This window comes from Oncorhynchus mykiss, unplaced genomic scaffold (assembly GCF_013265735.2).
Source record: "Oncorhynchus mykiss isolate Arlee unplaced genomic scaffold, USDA_OmykA_1.1 un_scaffold_393, whole genome shotgun sequence".
Lineage (NCBI taxonomy): Eukaryota > Metazoa > Chordata > Actinopteri > Salmoniformes > Salmonidae > Oncorhynchus > Oncorhynchus mykiss.
Window position 1 is genome coordinate 42501 of NW_023493840.1, and position 23912 is coordinate 66412.

Sequence of the window (23912 nt, forward strand, 5' to 3'; positions counted from 1 at the left end):
CCAGGTCAGTTATAATAACATATAGATCATGTTGACCAGGTCAGTTATAATAACATATAGATCATGTTGACCAGGTCAGTTATAATAACATATAGATCATGTTGACCAGGTCAGTTATAATAACATATAGATCATGTTGACCAGGTCAGTTATAATAACATATAGATCATGTTGACCAGGTCAGTTATAATAACATATAGATCATGTTGACGAGGTCAGTTATAATAACATATAGATCATAATGACCAGGTCAGTTATAATAACATATAGATCATGTTGACCAGGTCAGTTATAATAACATATAGATCATGTTGACCAGGTCAGTTATAATAACATATAGATCATGTTGACCAGGTCAGTTATAATAACATATAGATCATGTTGACCAGGTCAGTTATAACAACATATAGATCATGTTGACCAGGTCAGTTATAATAACATATAGATCATGTTGACCAGGTCAGTTATAATAACATATAGATCATGTTGACCAGGTCAGTTATAATAACATATAGATCATGTTGACCAGGTCAGTTATAATAACATATAGATCATGTTGACCAGGTCAGTTATAATAACATATAGATCATGTTGACCAGGTCAGTTATAATAACATATAGATCATGTTGACCAGGTCAGTTATAATAACATATAGATCATGTTGACCAGGTCAGTTATAATAACATATAGATCATGTTGACCAGGTCAGTTATAATAACATATAGATCATGTTGACCAGGTCAGTTATAATAACATATAGATCATGTTGACCAGGTCAGTTATTAGGTTTGTTAGAGGAGCGTCTAGGTATGGAAGAAAGCCGTACCAATCTTAAATCCCAGGTCACTGACTTGTATTATTTACCTCAAATCAAAGACTCAAACACTGTGCGTGTTTTTTTTTCAGAACAGTACATCTGTTACCTTAAATTTAAATTGATTGATTGATTGATGGACTGAAAACCGAATGACTGATTGATGATCGATGATTGATGGACTGACTGACTCACTGACTGATTGATGGACTGACTGATTGATGGACTGACTGATTGATGGACTGACTGACTGATGGACTGACTGACTCACTGACTGATTGATGGACTGACTGATTGATGGACTGAGTGACTAACTGATGGACTGACTGACTGATGGACTGACTGATTGATGGACTGACTGACTAACTGATGGACTGACTGATTGATGGACTGACTGACTGATTGATGGACTGATGGACTGACTGATTGATGGACTGACTGACTGATTGATAGACTGACTGATTGATGGACTGACTGACTGAGTGATTGAAGGACTGACTGATTGATGGACTGACTGATTGATGGACTGACTGACTGATTGATGGACTGACTGATTGATGGACTGACTGATTGATGGACTGACTGATTGATGGACTGATGGACTGACTGATTGATGGACTGACTGATTGATGGACTGACTGACTGATTGATGGACTGATGGACTGACTGATTGATGGACTGATTGATTGATGGACTGACTGACTGATTGATGGACTGACTGACTGAGTGATTGAAGGACTGACTGATTGATGGACTGACTGATTGATTGATGGACTGACTGACTGAGTGATTGAAGGACTGATTGAGTTATTGATGGACCGAATGATTGATGGACTGACCGGACTGACTGATTGATGGACTGACTGACTGACTTATTGATGGACTGACTGATTGATGGACTGACTGATTGATGGACTGACTGACTGATTGATGGACTGATGGACTGACTGATTGATGGACTGATTGATTGATGGACTGACTGACTGATTGATGGACTGACTGACTGAGTGATTGAAGGACTGACTGATTGATGGACTGACTGATTGATGGACTGACTGACTGATTGATGGACTGACTGATTGATTGATGGACTGACTGATTGATGGACTGACTGATTGATGGAATGACTGACTGACTGATTGATTGACTGATTGATGATTGATGGACTGATTGATTGACTGACTGACTGGTTGATGGACTTATTGATGATTGACGGACTGATTGATGATTGATGATTGATGGACTGATGGACTGACTGACTGATTGATGGACTTATTGATGATTGATGGACTGATTGATGATTGACTGACTGACTGGTTGATGGACTTATTGATGATTGATGGACTTATTGATGATTGACGGACTGATTGATGATTGATGATTGATGGACTGATTGATTGACTGACTGACTGACTGGTTGATGGACTTATTGATGATTGACGGACTGATTGATGATTGACTGACTGACTGGTTGATGGACTTATTGATGATTGACTGACTGACTGACTGGTTGATGGACTGATTGATGATTGATGATTGACGGACTGATTGATGATTGACGGACTGATTGATGATTGACGGACTGATTGATGATTGATGATTGACTGACTGATTGATGATTGACGGACTGATTGATGATTGATGATTGATGATTGACTGACTTATTGATGATTGACTGACTGATTGATGATTGATGATTGATGGACTGACTGACTGATTGATGGACTTATTGATGATTGATGGACTGATTGATGATTGACTGACTGACTGGTTGATGGACTTATTGATGATTGATGGACTTATTGATGATTGACGGACTGATTGATGATTGATGATTGATGGACTGATTGATTGACTGACTGACTGACTGGTTGATGGACTTATTGATGATTGACGGACTGATTGATGATTGACTGACTGACTGGTTGATGGACTTATTGATGATTGACTGACTGACTGACTGGTTGATGGACTGATTGATGATTGATGATTGACGGACTGATTGATGATTGACGGACTGATTGATGATTGACGGACTGATTGATGATTGACGGACTGATTGATGATTGATGATTGACTGACTGATTGATGATTGACGGACTGATTGATGATTGATGATTGACTGACTTATTGATGATTGACTGACTGATTGATGATTGATGATTGATGGACTGATTGATTGACTGACTGACTGGTTGACGGACTGATTGATGATTGACGGACTGATTGATGATTGATGATTGATTGACTGACTGACTGGTTGATGGACGGATTGATGATTGATGATTGACGGACTGATTGATGATTGACGGACTGATTGATGATTGACGGACTGATTGATGATTGATGATTGATGATTGATGATTGATTGACTGACTGACTGGTTGATGGACTGATTGATGATTGACGGACTGATTGATGATTGACGGACTGATTGATGATTGACGGACTGATTGATGATTGATGATTGATGATTGACTGACTGATTGATGATTGATGATTGACTGACTGATTGATGATTGATTGATGATTGATTGATGATTGACTGATTGATTGATGATTGATGATTGATGATTGACTGACTGATTGATGATTGATGATTGACTGATTGATTGATTGATGATTGATGATTGATTGATGATTGATGATTGATGATTGACGGACTGATTGATGATTGATGGACTGATTGATGATTGATGATTGATGATTGATGACTGATGATTGATGATTGATGATTGATGACTGATTGATGATTGACTGACTGACTGGTTGATGGACTGATTGATGATTGATTGCATACCTCAAACCTCTGGTTCTGGACCTTCTTGCCCTTCTTGTTCCAGACTATGCTGGGCGGAGGGTCTCCAGTGGCCTGACAGACGAAGGAGGCGACCCCACCCTGCACCCCGGTCTGGTCCTCTGGGGTCCGTGTGAACTTTGGTGGCGCTGGAGAAGAAGGAAAAACACAACGACACAACAGGGTTAGAAGGAGATAAACAACAACAACAACAACATCCTCATCAACATCAACAACAACAACAACATCAACATCGACAACATCAACAACATCCTCATCAACAACAACAACAGTGTTAGGGGATGTAGTCTGTGGTAAATGATCTGGGGTCAGGTGTATAAAGAGAGGAAGGGGAGGGAGAGAAGGAGAGAGAGAGAGATACTGCTGTACACAGAGCTGAGAGAAGGAGAGAGAGAGATACTGCTGTACACAGAGTTGAGAGAAGGAGAGAGAGAGAGAGAGATAGTGCTGTACACAGAACTGAGAGAAGGAGAGAGAGAGATACTGCTGTACACAGAGCTGAGAGAAGGAGAGAGAGAGAGAGATACTGCTGTACACAGAGCTGAGAGAAGGAGAGAGAGAGATACTGCTGTACACAGAACTGAGAGAAGGAGAGAGAGAGAGAGATACTGCTGTACACAGAGCTGAGAGAAGGAGAGAGAGAGAGAGATACTGCTGTACACATAGCTGAGAGAAGGAGAGAGAGAGAGATATACTGCTGTACACAGAACTGAGAGAGAGAGAGAGAGATACTGCTGTACACAGAGCTGAGAGAAGGAGAGAGAGAGAGAGATACTGCTGTACACAGAGCTGAGAGAAGGAGAGAGAGAGATACTGCTGTACACAGAACTGAGAGAAGGAGAGAGAGAGATACTGCTGTACACAGAGCTGAGAGAAGGAGAGAGAGAGATACTGCTGTACACAGAGCTGAGAGAAGGAGAGAGAGAGAGAGATACTGCTGTACACAGAACTGAGAGAGAGAGAGAGAGATACTGCTGTACACAGAGCTGAGAGAAGGAGAGAGAGAGAGAGATACTGCTGTACACAGAGCTGAGAGAAGGAGAGAGAGAGATACTGCTGTACACAGAACTGAGAGAAGGAGAGAGAGAGATACTGCTGTACACAGAGCTGAGAGAAGGAGAGAGAGAGATACTGCTGTACACAGAGCTGAGAGAAGGAGAGAGAGAGATACTGCTGTACACAGAGCTGAGAGAAGGAGAGAGAGAGAGATACTGCTGTACACAGAGCTGAGAGAAGGAGAGAGAGAGAGATACTGCTGTACACAGAGCTGAGAGAAGGAGAGAGAGAGATACTGCTGTACACAGAGCTGAGAGAAGGAGAGAGAGAGAGATACTGCTGTACACAGAGCTGAGAGAAGGAGAGCGAGAGATACTGCTGTACACGGAGCTGAGAGGAGAGAGAGAGAGATACTGCTGTACACAGAGCTGAGAGAAGGAGAGCGAGAGATACTGCTGTACACGGAGCTGAGAGGAGAGAGAGAGAGATACTGCTGTACACAGAACTGAGAGAAGGAGAGAGAGAGATACTGCTGTACACAGAGCTGAGAGAAGGAGAGAGAGAGAGATACTGCTGTACACAGAGCTGAGAGAAGGAGAGAGAGAGAGAGATACTGCTGTACACAGAACTGAGAGAAGGAGAGAGAGAGATACTGCTGTACACAGAGCTGAGAGAAGGAGAGAGAGAGAGATACTGCTGTACACAGAGCTGAGAGAAGGAGAGAGAGAGATACTGCTGTACACAGAACTGAGAGAAGGAGAGAGAGAGATACTGCTGTACACAGAGCTGAGAGAAGGAGAGAGAGAGATACTGCTGTACACAGAGCTGAGAGAAGGAGAGAGAGAGATACTGCTGTACACAGAGCTGAGAGAAGGAGAGAGAGAGATACTGCTGTACACAGAGCTGAGAGAAGGAGAGAGAGAGATACTGCTGTACACAGAGTGTGGAGGGATGTGTATGTCTGTTGGGTGTGTCTGATTTGTGTGTGTGTGTGTGTGTGTGTATTTTGTTCGTTCCAATGCTGTGTGTGTGTGTGTGCTTTGTGTGTGTGTGTGTGCTTTGTGTGTGTGTGTGTGTGTGTGTGTGTGTGTGTGTGTGTGTGTGTACTTCTGTCCCCATATCAGAAAAGGAGCTTAATATTAGTGTTTTTCTCGGTCATAAAGGATTTATAAAGGCTCCTGACCACTAATACCAGGCCTTTATATCGCTGTTACCAATATCATAACCCACCTGATAACACACACACACACACACACACACACACACACACACACACACACACACACACACACACACACACACACACACACACACACACACACACACACACGGTCCAACAGCACCGTGGATTGTGACATGACATGAAAGATTCCGGCGGTCGTGCGTCAGTCACGGAACAGGATCGTCAGCGAGAGCTCTGGTTAATGGCGTTCCCATTCCGACCCAGCAGAAAATCCCTACTTAAGGGCTTACAGACCGCCTGGCCGACAAAGAGAAAGAAATTGCTTTTTGCCATATAAAAGAAGAGGGAGAAAGAGAGAGTGAGGGGAGAAAGACAGAGTTAGTGGACAGGGAGAACGGAAAGGAGAGAGAGTTAGTGGAAAGGGAGAAGGGAAAGGAAAGAGAGTTAGTGGACAGGGAGAATGGAAAGGAGAGGGAGAGAGTTAGTGGACAGGGAGAGAGTTAGTGGACAGGGAGAGGGGAAAGGAGAGAGATAGAGTTAGTGGACAGGGAGAAGGGAAAGGAGAGAGATAGAGTTAGTGGACAGGGAGAAGGGAAAGGAGAGAGATAGAGTTAGTGGACAGGGAGAGAGTTAGTGGACAGGGAGAAGGGAAAGGAGAGAGAGAGTTAGTGGACAGGGAGAAGGGAAAGGAGAGGGAGAGAGTTAGTGGACAGGGAGAAGGGAAAGGAGAGAGATAGAGTTAGTGGACAGGGAGAAGGGAAAGGAGAGAGATAGAGTTAGTGGACAGGGAGAAGGGAAAGGAGAGAGATAGAGTTAGTGGACAGGGAGAAGGGAAAGGAGAGAGATAGAGTTAGTGGACAGGGAGAAGGGAAAGGAGAGAGAGGGAGTTAGTGGACAGGGATAAGGGAAAGGAGAGGGAGAGAGTTAGTGGACAGGGAGAAGGGAAAGGAGAGAGATATAGTTAGTGGACAGGGAGAAGGGAAAGGAGAGGGAGAGAGTTAGTGGACAGGGAGAAGGGAAAGGAGAGAGAGAGAGTTAGTGGACAGGGAGAAGGGAAAGGAGAGGGAGAGAGTTAGTGGACAGGGAGGAGGGAAAGGAGAGAGATAGAGTTAGTGGACAGGGAGAAGGGAAAGGAGAGGGAGACAGTTAGTGGACAGGGAGAAGGGAAAGGAGAGAGAGAGTTAGTGGACAGGGAGAAGGGAAAGGAGAGAGAGAGAGAGTTAGTGGACAGGGAGAAGGGAAAGGAGAGAGAGAGAGTTAGTGGACAGGGAGAAGGGAAAGGAGAGAGAGAGAGTTAGTGGACGGGGAGAAGGGAAAGGAGAGGGAGAGAGTTAGTGGACAGGGAGAAGGGAAAGGAGAGGGAGAGAGTTAGTGGACAGGGAGAAGGGAAAGGAGAAGGAGAGAGTTAGTGGACAGGGAGAAGGGAAAAGAGAGGGAGAGAGTTAGTGGGACAGGGAGAAGGGAAAGGAGAGAGAGAGTTTAGTGGACAGGGAGAAGCGAAAGGAGAGAGAGAGAGTTAGTGGACAGGGAGAAGGGAAAGGAGAGGGAGAGAGTTAGTGGGACAGGGAGAAGGGAAAGGAGAGGGAGAGCGTTAGTGGACAGGGAGAGAGGGAAAGTAGAGAGAGAGTTAGTGGACAGGGAGAAGGGAAAGGAGAGGGAGAGAGTTAGTGGACAGGGAGAGAGGGAAAGGAGAGAGAGAGTTAGTGGACAGGGAGAAGGGAAAGGAGAGGGATAGAGTTAGTGGACAGGGAGAGAGGGAAAGGAGAGAGAGTTAGTGGACAGGGAGAAGGGAAAGGAGAGAGAGAGAGTTAGTGGGACAGGGAGAAGGGGAAGGAGAGGGAGAGAGTTAGTGGACAGGGGGAAGGGAAAGGAGAGAGGGAACTGACAAACCAACGGTAATACCAAATATGGACAGTGCGTTCCGAGCTACCCCCTCACCTTCCTCGCCCACGAAACCTGAATGCAGTTCATCTCTGTGTGTCTCTCTCTCTCTCTGTGAGGAGCGGGGGAATCTCTGCTTTAATCTGTGTACTAATCTCTCAACCACAAAACAAATGAAAAGTGTAAAGCCAGGGTTCTGACGTAGGTCTCTCTCTCTTTCCCCCCCTCTCTCTCTCTCTCTCTCTCTTCTCTCTCTCTCTCTATCCCCCAATTCTCTATCCATCCATTATGGCTCCCCATTAGTTCCTGCCAAGGCAGCAGCTACTCTTCCTGGGGTTTATTATGGATCCCCATTAGTTCCTGTCAAGGCAGCAGCTACTCTTCCTGGGGTTTATTATGGATCCCCATTAGTTCCTGCCAAGGCAGCAGATACTCTTCCTGGGGTTTATTATGGATCCCCATTAGTTCCTGCCAAGGCAGCAGCTACTCTTCCTGGGGTTTATTATGGATCCCCATTAGTTCCTGCCAAGGCAGCTACTCTTCCTGGGGTTTATTATGGATCCCCATTAGTTCCTGTCAAGGCAGCAGCTACTCTTCCTGGGGTTTATTATGGATCCCCATTAGTTCCTGCCAAGGCAGCTACTCTTCCTGGGGTTTATTATGGATCCCCATTAGTTCCTGCCAAGGCAGCAGCTACTCTTCCTGGGGTTTATTATGGATCCCCATTAGTTCCTGCCAAGGCAGCTACTCTTCCTGGGGTTTATTATGGATCCCCATTAGTTCCTGCCAAGGCAGCAGCTACTCTTCCTGGGGGTTTAATATGGATCCCCATTAGTTCCTGCCAAGGCAGCAGCTACTCTTCCTGGGGTTTATTATGGATCCCCATTAGTTCCTGCCAAGGCAGCAGCTACTCTTCCTGGGGTTTATTATGGATCCCCATTAGTTCCTGTCAAGGCAGCAGCTACTCTTCCTGGGGTTTATTATAGATCCCCATTAGTTCCTGTCTATTATGACATCTTCGTCTTTTTGTTCAGTTTAGTCACATGATTTCTCAATTTGCAGTACGTTTGCCAATGTAGTGGACAGGGAGAAGGGAGACTTATTTGCCATTCCTCATCCCTCTCAACCATACCATTTGTTCAATTCCTCATCAATCCACTGGGATGTAACAGTTTTTACTGTCTTTTTCATAACGGGAGCTGCTTATTAGTAACTGGGATAAGACATTTCATAAATGTGTCAAGTGGAACATCTGTTTGCTCCTCATTACACACCTCAGACCAACACATATTCTTTACATCAACAACACAGGAATCACAAAAAAAACGTATTGGATGACCTCACTATATGACCTCACTACATGACCTCACTACATGACCTCACTATATGACCTCACTACATGACCTCACTACATGACCTCACTATATGACCTCACTACATGACCTCACTACATGACCTCACTACATGACCTCACTATATGACCTCACTACATGACCTCACTATATGACCTCACTACATGACCTCACTATATGACCTCACTACATGACCTCACTATATGACCTCACTACATGACCTCACTACATGACCTCACTACATGACCTCACTATATGACCTCACTACATGACCTCACTACATGACCTCACTACATGACCTCACTATATGACCTCACTACATGACCTCACTATATGACCTCACTACACTACATTAGGCCCCGCCTTTGGAGCTTTGGTTTTCCTAGATATGGCTGCTACATCGTGATCATTACATCCGATGCATCTGGATGCTGCTTTCAAGCACATTTCTGCAGCATTAGTAAAGATGTGATCAATACATGTTGATGATTCCATTCCTGTTCTGTTTGTAACTGCTAGGTGGACTGATAACCTGAACCAGGTCGCAGACATCTCTGTCTCCTCTTTCATTCATCTATTCTCTGTCTCTCTCTTCTCCCCCATCTCTCTCTTCTCTTTCATTCATATATTCTCAGTCTCTCTCTTTCTCTTTCATTCATCTTATCCCTTAATTTATATGTACCCCTCTTTTCTCCCCATCACTTGGTTTCGCTCCCCCTCTAGACACATGCAATCTTCCTCCCCCTTCTCCGTCCCTGTGTACCCCTCTCTGTCCATTTCTTTCATTCTTCCCCTCCTCCTTTCACTCTTCCCCTCCTCCTTTCTCTCCACCTCTCATCTTCCCCTTCTCTCTCAGGGAGAGACTTAATGAGGGGAGCTCCTTCCCGTATGCTCCATACAATCTCTCTCTCTTCCTTCTCTCTCTACTTCTGAGAAGAGGAGCTTCCGTATGCTCCACACTTTCTTTTGTTCTCCCTCTCTGCATCTCATGTCGCTCTATCTCTCTCTCTTTCTCTCTCTCTCTCTCTCTCTCTCTCTCTCTCACTCTTCCCCCAGGAGGAGAGGGAAGGGCAGAGAGATAGAGAGTGAGAGAGAGCTTAGGTTCTGTAACTCCTAACCCTAGAAGATAACAACAGAGAACAGACAGAACAAAATGAGATGAGAGGTCCTTAGTGTTAGAACAGACAGGTCCTTAGGGAAAGAGCCTTCAGACAGTATCTCTACAAGTCATTTATCACTGGGCTTTACTAGTGGGAAAGAGCCTTCAGACAGTATCTCTACAAGTCATTTATCACTGGGCTTTACTAGTGGGAAAGAGCCTTCAGACAGTATCTCTACAAGTCATTTATCACAGGGCTTTACTAGTGGGAAAGAGCCTTCAGACAGTATCTCTACAAGTAATTTAATCATTTATCACTGGACTTTACTAGTGGGAAAGAGCCTTCAGACAGTATCTCTACAAGTCATTTAATCATTTATCACTGGGCTTTACTAGTGGGAAAGAGCCTTCAGACAGTATCTCTACAAGTAATTTATCACAGGGCTTTACTAGTGGGAAAGAGCCTTCAGACAGTATCTCTCCAAGTCATTTATCACAGGGCTTTACTAGTGGGAAAGAGCCTTCAGACAGTATCTCTACAAGTAATTTAATCATTTATCACTGGACTTTACTAGTGGGAAAGAGCCTTCAGACAGTATCTCTACAAGTCATTTATCACTGGGCTTTACTAGTGGGAAAGAGCCTTCAGACAGTATCTCTACAAGTCATTTAATCATTTATCACTGGGCTTTACTAGTAATTTGAGATTTCAAGAAGTATATACAGTGCATTTGGGAAAGTCTTGGTGGTTCCAAACGTCTTCCATTTCCTGTCTCGGAGCTCTACGGATAATTCCGTAGTGGGATGTATATTGTAGTATACTGTATATAGGGGGATGTATATTGTAGTATACTGTATATAGTGGGATGTATATTGTAGCATACTGTATATAATGGATGTATATTGTAGTATACTGTATATAGTGGATGTATACTGTAGTATACTGTATATAGTGGGATGTATATTGTAGTATACTGTATATAGTGGGATGTATATTGTAGTATACTGTATATAATGGACACACACAGAGCTAGGCTATTTATGGTCGGTCAGGTTACAGTATCTCCCCTACATACTGAGAGAGAAAACATTACTATTGAACCTCCCCTCTGGATCAATAACAGGTGAGAGAGAGAGACAGAGACAGAGACAGAGAGAGAGAGAGAGAGAGAGAGAGAGAGAGAGAGAGAGAGACAGAGAGAGAGAGAGAGAGAGAGACAGAGGGAGAGAGAGAGAGACAGAGGGAGAGAGAGAGAGACAGAGGGAGAGAGAGAGAGACAGAGAGAGAGAGAGAGAGAGAGAGAGAGAGAGAGAGAGAGAGACAGACAGAGGGAGGGAGAGGAAGAGAGAGAGAGACAGAGAGACAGAGGGATAGAGAGAGAGAGGGAGAAACAGGGGGAGAGAGAGAGAGAGACAGAGGGAGAGAGAGACAGAGACAGAGAGAGAGAGGGGAGAGAGAGAGAGAGAGAGAGACAGAGACAGAGACAGAGAGAGAGAGAGGGGAGAGAGAGAGACACAGAGAGAGTGAGAGAGAGACAGAGAGAGAGAGAGAGGGAGAGAGAGACAGAGAGAGACAGAGAGAGATAAGAGAGTGAGAGAGAGAGAAACACACACGGAAACATTGAGAAACGAGGCCAATCCCAGTGTTTGGCTCAGTCCAGTACTACTGATCTACTATGGGCTCACGCCTTGCTTCAGACAGACAACACATAACTAAACCACATCAGCCTCAAACAAGGCCAACTAGGACCAAAATGAACACCTAATGAGATTCCTAATAATATTGGATACACCCCAAACTATGGTTGAGATGAGATCCCATCAACAGCTTCGCTTACTTGAACAGCCGTTATGTAGTCTACATAGTGTCGTACTCTATGTATCTCTATGGTGTCATTTGACCAGGTATATCCCCCCTTGTAAAATAAAGGATAAATATTCATGTCAATAAACTGTTTTGTATTCGTAGACAACAGATCTGTTTCCGCTTCCAGCACAATTATTTCCCATCCATTGTCTTGAAAGCTCATTTACCCAGGGACACACAGCTACTCTCCAGGTAGAATACGCCAAGTAGCAGTTCAACAGTGACATCCAACATTTAACGATTCGATAACACCTACAATATGAAAAAGAACAAAAACCCGCACACATTGCTTCCGCCAATTCTCCCGTCTGTCCAATCAGTGTACCACTTAGCGTTTGATGTAGCCTAGTTCCGTAACGCCTGAGGTTTGGTCCGTGTTGAATTAATCAGAGTTAATTTGTTAGAAACCCCCCCGAAAAAAGGGGGCATTAATTAATTAAATAACGAAATAGAGGCTTCTTTGTACACAAGCCATCGTTACTAACACACATGGGTTAGCCGCTGGCTCCATCGCTTAATAGGTCAGACCTAGGCTTCCCTATTCAACGGAATGTTTTTCTTCCTTCGGCGCTAGTCAGGGCCAATTACTTTCGGGTGGGTGCACACGCTAAGCTAAAGCTAAGCTAACGCTAACCGGGCCCGTATTACTCACGGACGGGTGCACACGCTAAGCTAATGCTAAGCTAACGCTAAGTCATGTTGCATTAGTTTGCGGATGGGAGCACTTGCAATGCTAATCGCTAATAGCTTCCTCCTGCTGCCTCTCAGGGCAGAATGGGCTAGTTGAGCAGGCAGAGAACAGAACCCAGAGAGAGTTTCACATCCCCGTGGCCTACATCACACTAGCTGTTATAGAGCTAAAGTAGGCTTGCATCACAAATGATACCCTATGTCTTATGGGCCGTGGTCAAAAGTAGTGCACTATATAGGGAATAGGGTGCCATTTGGAATGCCCCAACCTACTCGAATCCCCCTTGTGTTCATCATTAGCATTAATGGCTAATGAAGAAAAATCCCCTATTCAAGTATTCAAGTCATTGTGAGGTAATTGTATAAGAAGAGTTCTAGATCCATTGTTACTGCATTCCGAGGGAGAATCTCATGGGCTGCAGTTCACAGGTTCCCAAGCAGAACTAATATCTGTCAAAACAAGAGGTTATGTAGCGTAGACCTATATCATGTTTTCATGGTTTATCAGTGTAGTTGACTACTGGAGACTGATTCAGAGGGTTGGTCATGGTATACTAGTGTAGTTGGAGACTAATTCAGAGGGTTGGTCATGTCCTACTAGTGTAGTTGGAGACTAATTCAGAGGGTTGGTCATGGTATACTAGTGTAGTTGACTACTGGAGACTAATTCAGAGGGTTGGTCATGGTATACTAGTGTAGTTGACTACTGGAGACTGATTCAGAGGGTTGGTCATGGTATACTAGTGTAGTTGGAGACTAATTCAGAGGTTTGGTCATGGTATACTAGTGTAGTTGACTACTGGAGACTAATTCAGAGGTCATGGTATACTAGTGTAGTTGGAGACTATTTCAGAGGGTTGGTCATGTCCTACTAGTGTAGTTGACTACTGGAGACTGATTCAGAGGGTTGGTCATGTTCTACTAGTGTAGTTGGAGACTAATTCAGAGGGTTGGTCATGTCCTACCAGTGTAGTTGACTACTGGAGACTAATTCAGAGGGTTTATCATGTCCTACTAGTGTAGTTGGAGACTAATTCAGAGGGATAATCATGTCCTACTAGTGTAGTTGACTACAGGAGACTAATTCAGAGGGTTGGTCATGTTCTACTAGTGTAGTTGCCTACTGGAGACTAATTCAGAGGGTTGGTCATGTTCTACTAGTGTAGTTGACTACTGGAGACTAATTCAGAGGGTTGGTCATGGCATACTAGTGTAGTTGACTACTGGAGACGAATTCAGAGGGTTGGTCATGTTCTACTAGTGTAGTTGCCTACTGGAGACTAATTCAGAGGGTTGGTCATGTTCTACTAGTGTAGTTGACTACTGGAGACTAATTCAGAGGGTTGGTCATGGCATACTAGTGTAGTTGACTACTGGAGACGAATTCAGAGGGTTGGTCATGTCCTACTAGTGTAGTTGGAGACTAATTCAGAGGGTTTATCATGTCCTACTAGTGTAGTTGACTACAGGAGACTAATTCAGAGGGTTGGTCATGGTATACTAGTGTAGTTGACTACTGGAGACTAATTCAGAGGGTTGGTCATGGTATACTAGTGTAGTTGACTACTGGAGACTAATTCAGAGGGTTGGTCATGGTATACTAGTGTAGTTGACTACTGGAGACTAATTCAGAGGGTTGGTCATGGTATACTAGTATAATTGACTACTGGAGACTGATTCAGAGGGTTGGTCATGGTATACTAGTGTAGTTGGAGACTAATTCAGAGGGTTGGTCATGGTATACTAGTGTAGTTGACTACTGGAGACTTATTCAGAGTGTTGGTCATGGTATACTAGTGTAGTTGACTACTGGAGACTGATTCAGAGGGTTGGCCATGGTATACTAGTGTAGTTGACTACTGGAGACTAATTTGGAGTGTTGGTCATGGTATACTAGTGTAGTTGACTACTGGAGACTGATTCAGAGGGTTGGTTATGTCCTACTAGTGTAGATTAGGGCCTGTAAGTAAGAATTTCACTGTAAGGTCTACTACACCTGTTGTATTCAGCATTTCCCTGTAAGGTCTACTACACCTGTTGTATTCAGCATTACACTGTGAGGTCTACTACACCTGTTGTATTCAGCATTTCCCTGTGAGGTCTACTACACCTGTTGTATTCAGCATTTCACTGTAAGGTCTACTACACCTGTTGTATTCAGCATTTCACTGTAAGGTCTACTACACCTGTTGTATTCAGCATTTCACTGTAAGGTCTACTACACCTGTTGTATTCAGCATTGCCCTGTAAGGTCTACTATACCTGTTGTATTCAGGTGACTAACATTTGATTATGTATTAGGATGGCAGATGTGTGAGAAGAGACTGTGAGGACAGGAGAGGCACAGCGAGGTCAACATACAGCGTTTTGATTGCATACAATCCTCAGATTACACTGTATGTGTGTGAGTGTTTGTATGTCTGTGCGTGTGTGTGTGTGTGGGTGTGGGTGTGTCTGTGCGTTTTTGTGCGCATGTGTGTGTGTGTGTACGGGTGTGTCTGAGTGTGTGTGTGTGTGTGTGTGTGTGTGCGCATGTGTGCGCATGTGCGTGTGTGTGTGTGCACGGGTGTGTGCGATTACATGTGTCATGAGACAAGCTCCTTGCATATCCTACAGATGATATTTGAATCACACAGAGTTGTTCCTTGTCGGGTCACATGATCAGGACAAACTGACCTCTGACCCTTCATCTCACAGTAGGAAAATAATCCTGCAGCAACAGGAAATGTGAAATATCCATTTATGTGGATTATAATAAATAGACAACAAAATGTGGAAAAAACGTAAAAAGGGGTGTGAATCCTTTTTTATTTCATTTGTCTTACGCCGCCTGGTACCAGGCGGTCTCTCGTCCGAACTAACCAGGCTCAACCCTGGACAGGCGTGTTCAGGGGGGGGGGGTGTATCCACAAGTGTATTTTTTTGTACCCCCCGTTTTCTACCTGAATTAGGTCCTTTGGCTCATCTCTGCAACTCCTCAATGTGCTCGGGAGAGGCAAAGGTGGAGTCATGCGTCCTCTGAAACGTGACCCGCCTGGCCGGCTACTTCTTATCGCACTGCTCGCTTGACCCGGATGTCAGCCGCAACAACGCGTCGGAGGAAACACCGGTCGACTGACGTCCGGAGTCAGCTTGCAGGCGCCCGGCCCTGTCACAAGGATTCGCTAGAGCACGATGAGCCAAGGAAAGCCCCACCGGCCAAACCCTCCCCTAACCCGGACGGCACTGGGCCAAAGGTGCTCCGTCCTATGGGGCTCCCGGTCACAGACAGTTGTGGATTGAACTCCAGGCTGTAGTGTAGTGTAGCTTCAACACTGCGGGTGGGTTTTGAACACCAGGCTGTAGTGTAGTGTAGCTTCAACACTGCGGGTGGGTTTTGAACTCCAGGCTGTAGTGTAGTGTAGCTTCAACACTGCGGGTGGGAATACTTTCTGAAGGCACTGTGTTTATGAAGCATATATCAAATCAAATCAAATATTATTAGTCACGTGCGCCGAATACAACAGGTGTAGTAGACCTTACAGTGAAATGCTGAATAAACAGGTGTAGTAGACCTTACAGTGAAATGCTGAATACAACAGGTGTAGTAGACCTTACAGTGAAATGCTGAATACAACAGGTGTAGTAGACCTTACAGTGAAATGCTGAATAAAACAGGTGTAGTAGACCTTACAGTGAAATGCTTACTTACATAACCAATGCAGTTTTAAGAAAAACAAGAGTTAAGTAAAATATAGACACAAATAACACAGGGGGTACCGGTACCGAGTCAATTTGGAGGCTATATACAGGGTAGGGTTAGCATCCGCCAACTCCTGGACAGTCTGTGGTACAACGTGGCGTTGGTGGATGGAGTGAGACATGATGTTCCAGATGTGCTCAATTGGATTCAGGTCTGGGGAACGGGCGGGCCAGTCCATAGCATCAATGCCTTCCTCTTGCAGAAACAGCTGACACACTCCAGCCACATGAGGTCTAGCATTCTCTTGCATTAGGAGGAACCCAGGGCCAACCGCACCAGCATATGGTCTCACAAGGGGTCTGAGGATCTCATCTCGGTACCTAATGGCAGTCAGGCTACCTCTGGCGAGCACATGGAGGGCTGTGCGGCCCCCCAAAGAAATGCCACCACACACCATGACTGATCCACCGCCAAACCGGTCATGCTGGAGGATGTTGCAGGCAGCAGAACGTTCTCCACGGCGTCTCCAGACTGTCACGTCTGTCACATGTGCTCAGTGTGAACCTGCTTTCATCTGTGAAGAGCACAGGGCGCCAGTGGCGAATTTGCCAATCTTGGTGTTCTCTGGCAAATGCCAAACGTCCTGCACGGTGTTGGGCTGTAAGCACAACCCCCACCTGTGGACGTCGGGCCCTCATACCACCCTCATGGAGTCTGTTTCTGACCGTTTGAGCAGACACATGCACATTTGTGCTATGGTTAAGTGGAGATCTATTCCCTCTGCTATGGTTAAGTAGAGATCTCTTCCCTTTGCTATGGTTAAGTAGAGATCTATTCTCTTTGCTATGGTTAAGTAGAGATCTATTCTCTTTGCTATGGTTAAGTAGAGATCTATTCTCTTTGCTATGGTTAAGTAGAGATCTCTTCCCTTTGCTATGGTTAAGTAGAGATCCTTTGCTATGGTTAAGTAGAGATCTCTTGTCACGGCCGTCCTCCTCTTCGTCTGAAGAGGAGAGGCGAGAAGGATCAGAGGACCAATATGCGGCGTGGTAAGTGTCCATGGTAAAATCTTTAATAAAGAAAGACTGAACACTATACAAACGAGTAACAAAAACAATAAACCAAATTCGACCGTGAAGCTACAAAATGAGACCTGTGCTGAAACAAGCCATCAACATAGACAATCACCCACAAACAAACAGTGCAACCCAGGCTACCTAAGTATGATTCTCAATCAGAGACAACTAATGACACCTGCCTCTGATTGAGAACCATACTAGGCCGAAAACATAGAAATGCCCCAAAACATAGAAAAACAAACATAGACTGCCCACCCAACTCACGCCCTGACCATACTAAATAAATACAAAACAACGGAAATAAAGGTCAGAACGTGACAGTACCCCCCCCCAAAGGTGCGGACTCCGGCCGCAAAACCTTGACCTATAGGGGAGGGTCTGGGTGGGCGTCTGTCCGCGGTGGCGGCTCTGGCGCGGGACGCGGACCCCATCTCATCATTGTCTTAGTCCGCCTTATTGTCCGCCTCCGTGGCTCTCTCAGCATGACCACCCCTCTCAATGACCCCACTGGACAGAGGGGCAGCTCGGGACAGAGGGACAGCTGCTCGGGACAGAGGGACAGCTGCTCGGGACAGAGGGACAGCTGCTCGGGACAGAGAGACAGCTGCTCGGGACAGAGAGACAGCTGCTCGGGACAGAGAGACAGCTGCTCGGGACAGAGAGACAGCTGCTCGGGACAGAGAGACAGCTGCTCGGGACAGAGAGACAGCTGCTCGGGACAGAGAGACAGCTGCTCGGGACAGAGAGACAGCTGCTCTGGGCAGAGGGGCTCCGGCAGCGGCGCCGGACAGGCGGGAGGCTCCGGCAGCGGCGCCGGACAGGCGGGAGGCTCCGGCAGCGGCGCCGGACAGGCGGGAGGCTCCGGCAGCGGCGCCGGACAGGCGGGAGGCTCCGGCAGAGGCGCCGGACAGGCGGGAGGCTCCGGCAGAGGCGCCGGACAGGCGGGAGGCTCCGGCAGAGGCGCCGGACAGGCGGGAGGCTCCGGCAGAGGCGCCGGACAGGCGGGAGGCTCCGGCAGAGGCGCCGGACAGGCGGGAGGCTCCGGCAGAGGCGCCGGACAGGCGGGAGACTCCGGCAGAGGCGCCGGACAGGCGGGAGACTCCGGCAGAGGCGCCGGACAGGCGGGAGACTCCGGCAGAGGCGCCGGACAGGCGGGAGACTCCGGCAGAGGCGCCGGACAGGCGGGAGACTCCGGCAGAGGCGCCGGACAGGCGGGAGACTCCGGCAGAGGCGCCGGACAGGCGGGAGACTCCGGCAGAGGCGCCGGACAGGCGGGAGACTCCGGCAGAGGCGCCGGACAGGCGGGAGACTCCGGCAGAGGCGCCGGACAGGCGGGAGACTCCGGCAGAGGCGCCGGACAGGCGGGAGACTCCGGCAGAGGCGCCGGACAGGCGGGAGACTCCGGCAGAGGCGCCGGACAGGCGGGAGACTCCGGCAGCAGCGCCGGACAGACAGGACCACCTGCAGGGAGGAGACAGAGAGACAGCCTGGTGCGTGGGGCTGCCACAGGAACCACCAGGCTGGGAAGACCTTCAGGAGGCTTGGGGTTAAGAGGAGGCACCTGAAAGACCGGGCTGTGGGGGAGCACTGGAGCTCTGGTGCGCAACCTTGGCACCACTTCCCCAGGCTGGATAACCACTCTAGCCCGGACCGTCCAGAGTGCAGGCACAGGTTGAACCGGGCTGTGGGTAAGCACGGGAGATCTAATGCTTACTACACGCACCTCTCCCTTCGGCTCCCTTCCCACAGTCGCCCGGTACGAGCGGAGCGCGGGCAGAGGACGCACTGCACCCTCCCAGCGCCCCGGAGACACAGCACGCAGAGCCGGCGCAGGATACCCTGGGCCAAAACTGCGTACCGGCGACCAGACCCGCTGAGCAGGCACCATACGCCCTGGCTCGATGCCCGCACTCGCATGACACTCTCGGGGGGCTGTCCTATAGCGCACCGGGCTATGGACACGTACTGGCGACACCGTGCGCTTAACCGCATAACACGGTGCCTGCCCAGTATCGCGCTGCTTATAATAAGCACGAGGGGTGAGCGCAGGTCTGCTACCTGGCCTAGCTCCACCCCTCGTGTGCCCCCCCCCCAAAAAAATTTGGGGCTGTCTCTCGTACCTGTCGCACTGCCGTGCTGCCTCCTCATATCGCCGCCGCTCAGCTTTCGCTGCCTCCAGCTCTGCTTTGGGGCGGCGATATTCCCCAGCCTGTGCCCAGGGTCCCTCTCCGTTCAGTATCTCCTCCCATGTCCAGGAGTCCTGTGATACCGGCCGCTGTTGTTGTTGCTGCTGCTGCTGCTGTCGTCGCTGTTTTCTACCACGCCGCTTGGTCCTTGGTTGGTGGGTGATTCTGTCACGGCCGTCCTCCTCTTCGTCTGAAGAGGAGAGGCGAGAAGGATCAGAGGACCAATATGCGGCGTGGTAAGTGTCCATGGTAAAATCTTTAATAAAGAAAGACTGAACACTATACAAACGAGTAACAAAAACAATAAACCAAATTCGACCGTGAAGCTACAAAATGAGACCTGTGCTGAAACAAGCCATCAACATAGACAATCACCCACAAACAAACAGTGCAACCCAGGCTACCTAAGTATGATTCTCAATCAGAGACAACTAATGACACCTGCCTCTGATTGAGAACCATACTAGGCCGAAAACATAGAAATGCCCCAAAACATAGAAAAACAAACATAGACTGCCCACCCAACTCACGCCCTGACCATACTAAATAAATACAAAACAACGGAAATAAAGGTCAGAACGTGACATCTCTTCCCTCTGCTATGGTTAAGTAGAGATCTATTCTCTTTGCTATGGTTAAGTAGAGATCTATTCTCTTTGCTATGGTTAAGTAGAGATCTCTTCCCTCTGCTATGGTTAAGTAGAGATCTCTTCCCTTTGCTATGGTTAAGTAGAGATCTATTCTCTTTGCTATGGTTAAGTAGAGATCTCTTCCCTCTGCTATGGTTAAGTAGAGATCTCTTCCCTTTGCTATGGTTAAGTAGAGATCTCTTCCCTCTGCTATGGTTAAGTAGAGATCTCTTCCCTCTGCTATGGTTAAGTAGAGATCTATTCTCTTTGCTATGGTTAAGTAGAGATCTCTTCCCTTTGCTATGGTTAAGTAGAGATCTCTTCCCTCTGCTATGGTTAAGTAGAGATCTATTCTCTTTGCTATGGTTAAGTAGAGATCTATTCTCTTTGCTATGGTTAAGTAGAGATCTATTCTCTTTGCTATGGTTAAGTAGAGATCTCTTCCCTCTGCTATGGTTAAGTAGAGATCTATTCTCTTTGCTATGGTTAAGTAGAGATCTCTTCCCTCTGCTATGGTTAAGTAGAGATCTATTCCCTTTGCTATGGTTAAGTAGAGATCTATTCTCTTTGCTATGGTTAAGTAGAGATCTATTCTCTTTGCTATGGTTAAGTAGAGATCTATTCTCTTTGCTATGGTTAAGTAGAGATCTATTCCCTTTGCTATGGTTAAGTAGAGATCTATTCTCTTTGCTATGGTTAAGTAGAGATCTCTTCCCTCTGCTATGGTTAAGTAGAGATCTATTCCCTTTGCTATGGTTAAGTAGAGATCTATTCTCTTTGCTATGGTTAAGTAGAGATCTATTCTCTTTGCTATGGTTAAGTAGAGATCTCTTCCCTCTGCTATGGTTAAGTAGAGATCTCTTCCCTCTGCTATGGTTAAGTAGAGATCTCTTCCCTCTGCTATGGTTAAGTAGAGATCTATTCTCTTTGCTATGGTTAAGTAGAGATCTCTTCCCTCTGCTATGGTTAAGTAGAGATCTATTCCCTTTGCTATGGTTAAGTAGAGATCTATTCTCTTTGCTATGGTTAAGTAGAGATCTATTCTCTTTGCTATGGTTAAGTAGAGATCTATTCTCTTTGCTATGGTTAAGTAGAGATCTATTCTCTTTGCTATGGTTAAGTAGAGATCTATTCTCTTTGCTATGGTTAAGTAGAGATCTATTCCCTTTGCTATGGTTAAGTAGAGATCTATTCTCTTTGCTATGGTTAAGTAGAGATCTCTTCCCTCTGCTATGGTTAAGTAGAGCTCTATTCCCTTTGCTATGGTTAAGTAGAGATCTATTCTCTTTGCTATGGTTAAGTAGAGATCTATTCTCTTTGCTATGGTTAAGTAGAGATCTCTTCCCTCTGCTATGGTTAAGTAGAGATCTCTTCCCTCTGCTATGGTTAAGTAGAGATCTCTTCCCTCTGCTATGGTTAAGTAGAGATCTCTTCCCTCTGCTATGGTTAAGTAGAGATCTCTTCCCTCTGCTATGGTTAAGTAGAGATCTCTTCCCTCTGCTATGGTTAAGTAGAGATCTCTTCCCTCTGCTATGGTTAAGTAGAGATCTCTTCCCTCTGCTATGGTTAAGTAGAGATCTCTTCCCTCTGCTATGGTTAAGTAGAGATCTATTCTCTTTGCTATGGTTAAGTAGAGATCTCTTCCCTCTGCTATGGTTAAGTAGAGATCCTCTGCTATGGTTAAGTAGAGCTGGTGCACCACTATGGCATGTGAAAGCCTGTCAGATTAAACGAAGTGCCCTTTGATATAGACCACATAGAAAATTCAATAAATATTTGTGATATGAATAAATCTAAAGTGACATGTGCCTCTGTGCACCGTCTGTGACTTTCAAGGAAGATTTGAACCCACTTAAAACCCCCGTCAAAAAAATGTCTCCCAAGTTATCCACCATCATTGTAAAGCCCTACTTATCGTGTTACTTTGACGAAAAGTCATTTCTGAAGATGATGAGATTGGTGATTTTCATTTTATGAAGGTCAACCCTGTTTACTGAACTCTCCTTTTTAATATGATGAAAATATTCCTTTTAAAATATATATTTTTTTAATACATTTTTTACATCTAATAGTCAAATCACAGCGTAATTGCAGATGAGCTGGTTCTCGTCTTTTTGACTGTTTTCTGGTGTTTCTGGTGTTTTGTGGTGGAAAACTGAGAGAATAACAAGTCAACCCTGTTACCCATAGATAGACAGGCTAGAATAACAAGTCAACCCTGTTACCCATAGATAGACAGGCTAGAATAACAAGTCAACCCTGTTACCCATAGATAGACAGGCTAGAATAACAAGTCAACCCTGTTACACCATAGATAGACAGGCTAGAATAACAAGTCAACCCTGTTACCCATAGATAGACAGGCTAGAATAACAAGTCAACCCTGTTACACCATAGACAGACAGGCTAGAATAACAAGTCAACCCTGTTACCCATAGACAGACAGGCTAGAATAACAAGTCAACCCTGTTACCCATAGACAGACAGGCTAGAATAACAAGTCAACCCTGTTACACCATAGATAGACAGGCTAGAATAACAAGTCAACCCTGTTACCCATAGATAGACAGGCTAGAATAACAAGTCAACCCTGTTACCTATAGATAGACAGGCCAGAATAACAAGTCAACCATGTTACCCATAGACAGACAGGCTAGAATAACAAGTCAACCCTGTTACCCATAGATAGACAGGCTAGAATAACAAGTCAACCCTGTTACACCATAGATAGACAGGCTAGAATAACAAGTCAACCCTGTTACCCATAGACAGACAGGCTAGAATAACAAGTCAACCCTGTTACCTATAGATAGACAGGCTAGAATAACAAGTCAACCCTGTTACCCATAGATAGACAGGCTAGAATAACAAGTCAACCCTGTTACACCATAGATAGACAGGCTAGAATAACACATCAACCCTGTTACCCATAGATAGACAGGCTAGAATAACAAGTCAACCCTGTTACCCATAGATAGACAGGCTAGAATAACAAGTCAACCCTGTTACCCATAGACAGACAGGCTAGAATAACACATCAACCCTGTTACCCATAGACAGACAGGCTAGAATAACAAGTCAACCCTGTTACCCATAGACAGACAGGCTAGAATAACAAGTCAACCCTGTTATCTATAGACAGACAGGCTAGAATAACAAGTCAACCCTGTTACCCATAGACAGACAGCCTAGAATAACAAGTCAACCCTGTTACCCATAGACAGACAGGCTAGAATAACAAGTCAACCCTGTTACCCATAGACAGACAGGCTAGAATAACAAGTCAACCCTGTTATCTATAGACAGACAGGCTAGAATAACAAGTCAACCCTGTTACCCATAGACAGACAGGCTAGAATAACAAGTCAACCCTGTTACCCATAGACAGACAGGCTAGAATAACAAGTCAACCCTGTTACCCATAGACAGACAGGCTAGAATAACAAGTCAACCCTGTTACTCATAGACAGACAGGCTAGAATAACAAGTCAACCCTGTTACCCATAGACAGACAGGCTAGAATAACAAGTCAACCCTGTTACTCATAGACAGACAGGCTAGAATAACAAGTCAACCCTGTTACTCATAGACAGACAGGCTAGAATAACAAGTCAACCCTGTTACCCATAGACAGAC

General features: G+C 45.8%; 1 pseudogene; it reads right to left on the minus strand.

Moving 5' to 3' along the window:
* The window catches only part of LOC118954887, a 78703-nt pseudogene that overhangs the window by 39075 nt on the left and 15716 nt on the right, over positions 1–23912 (minus strand).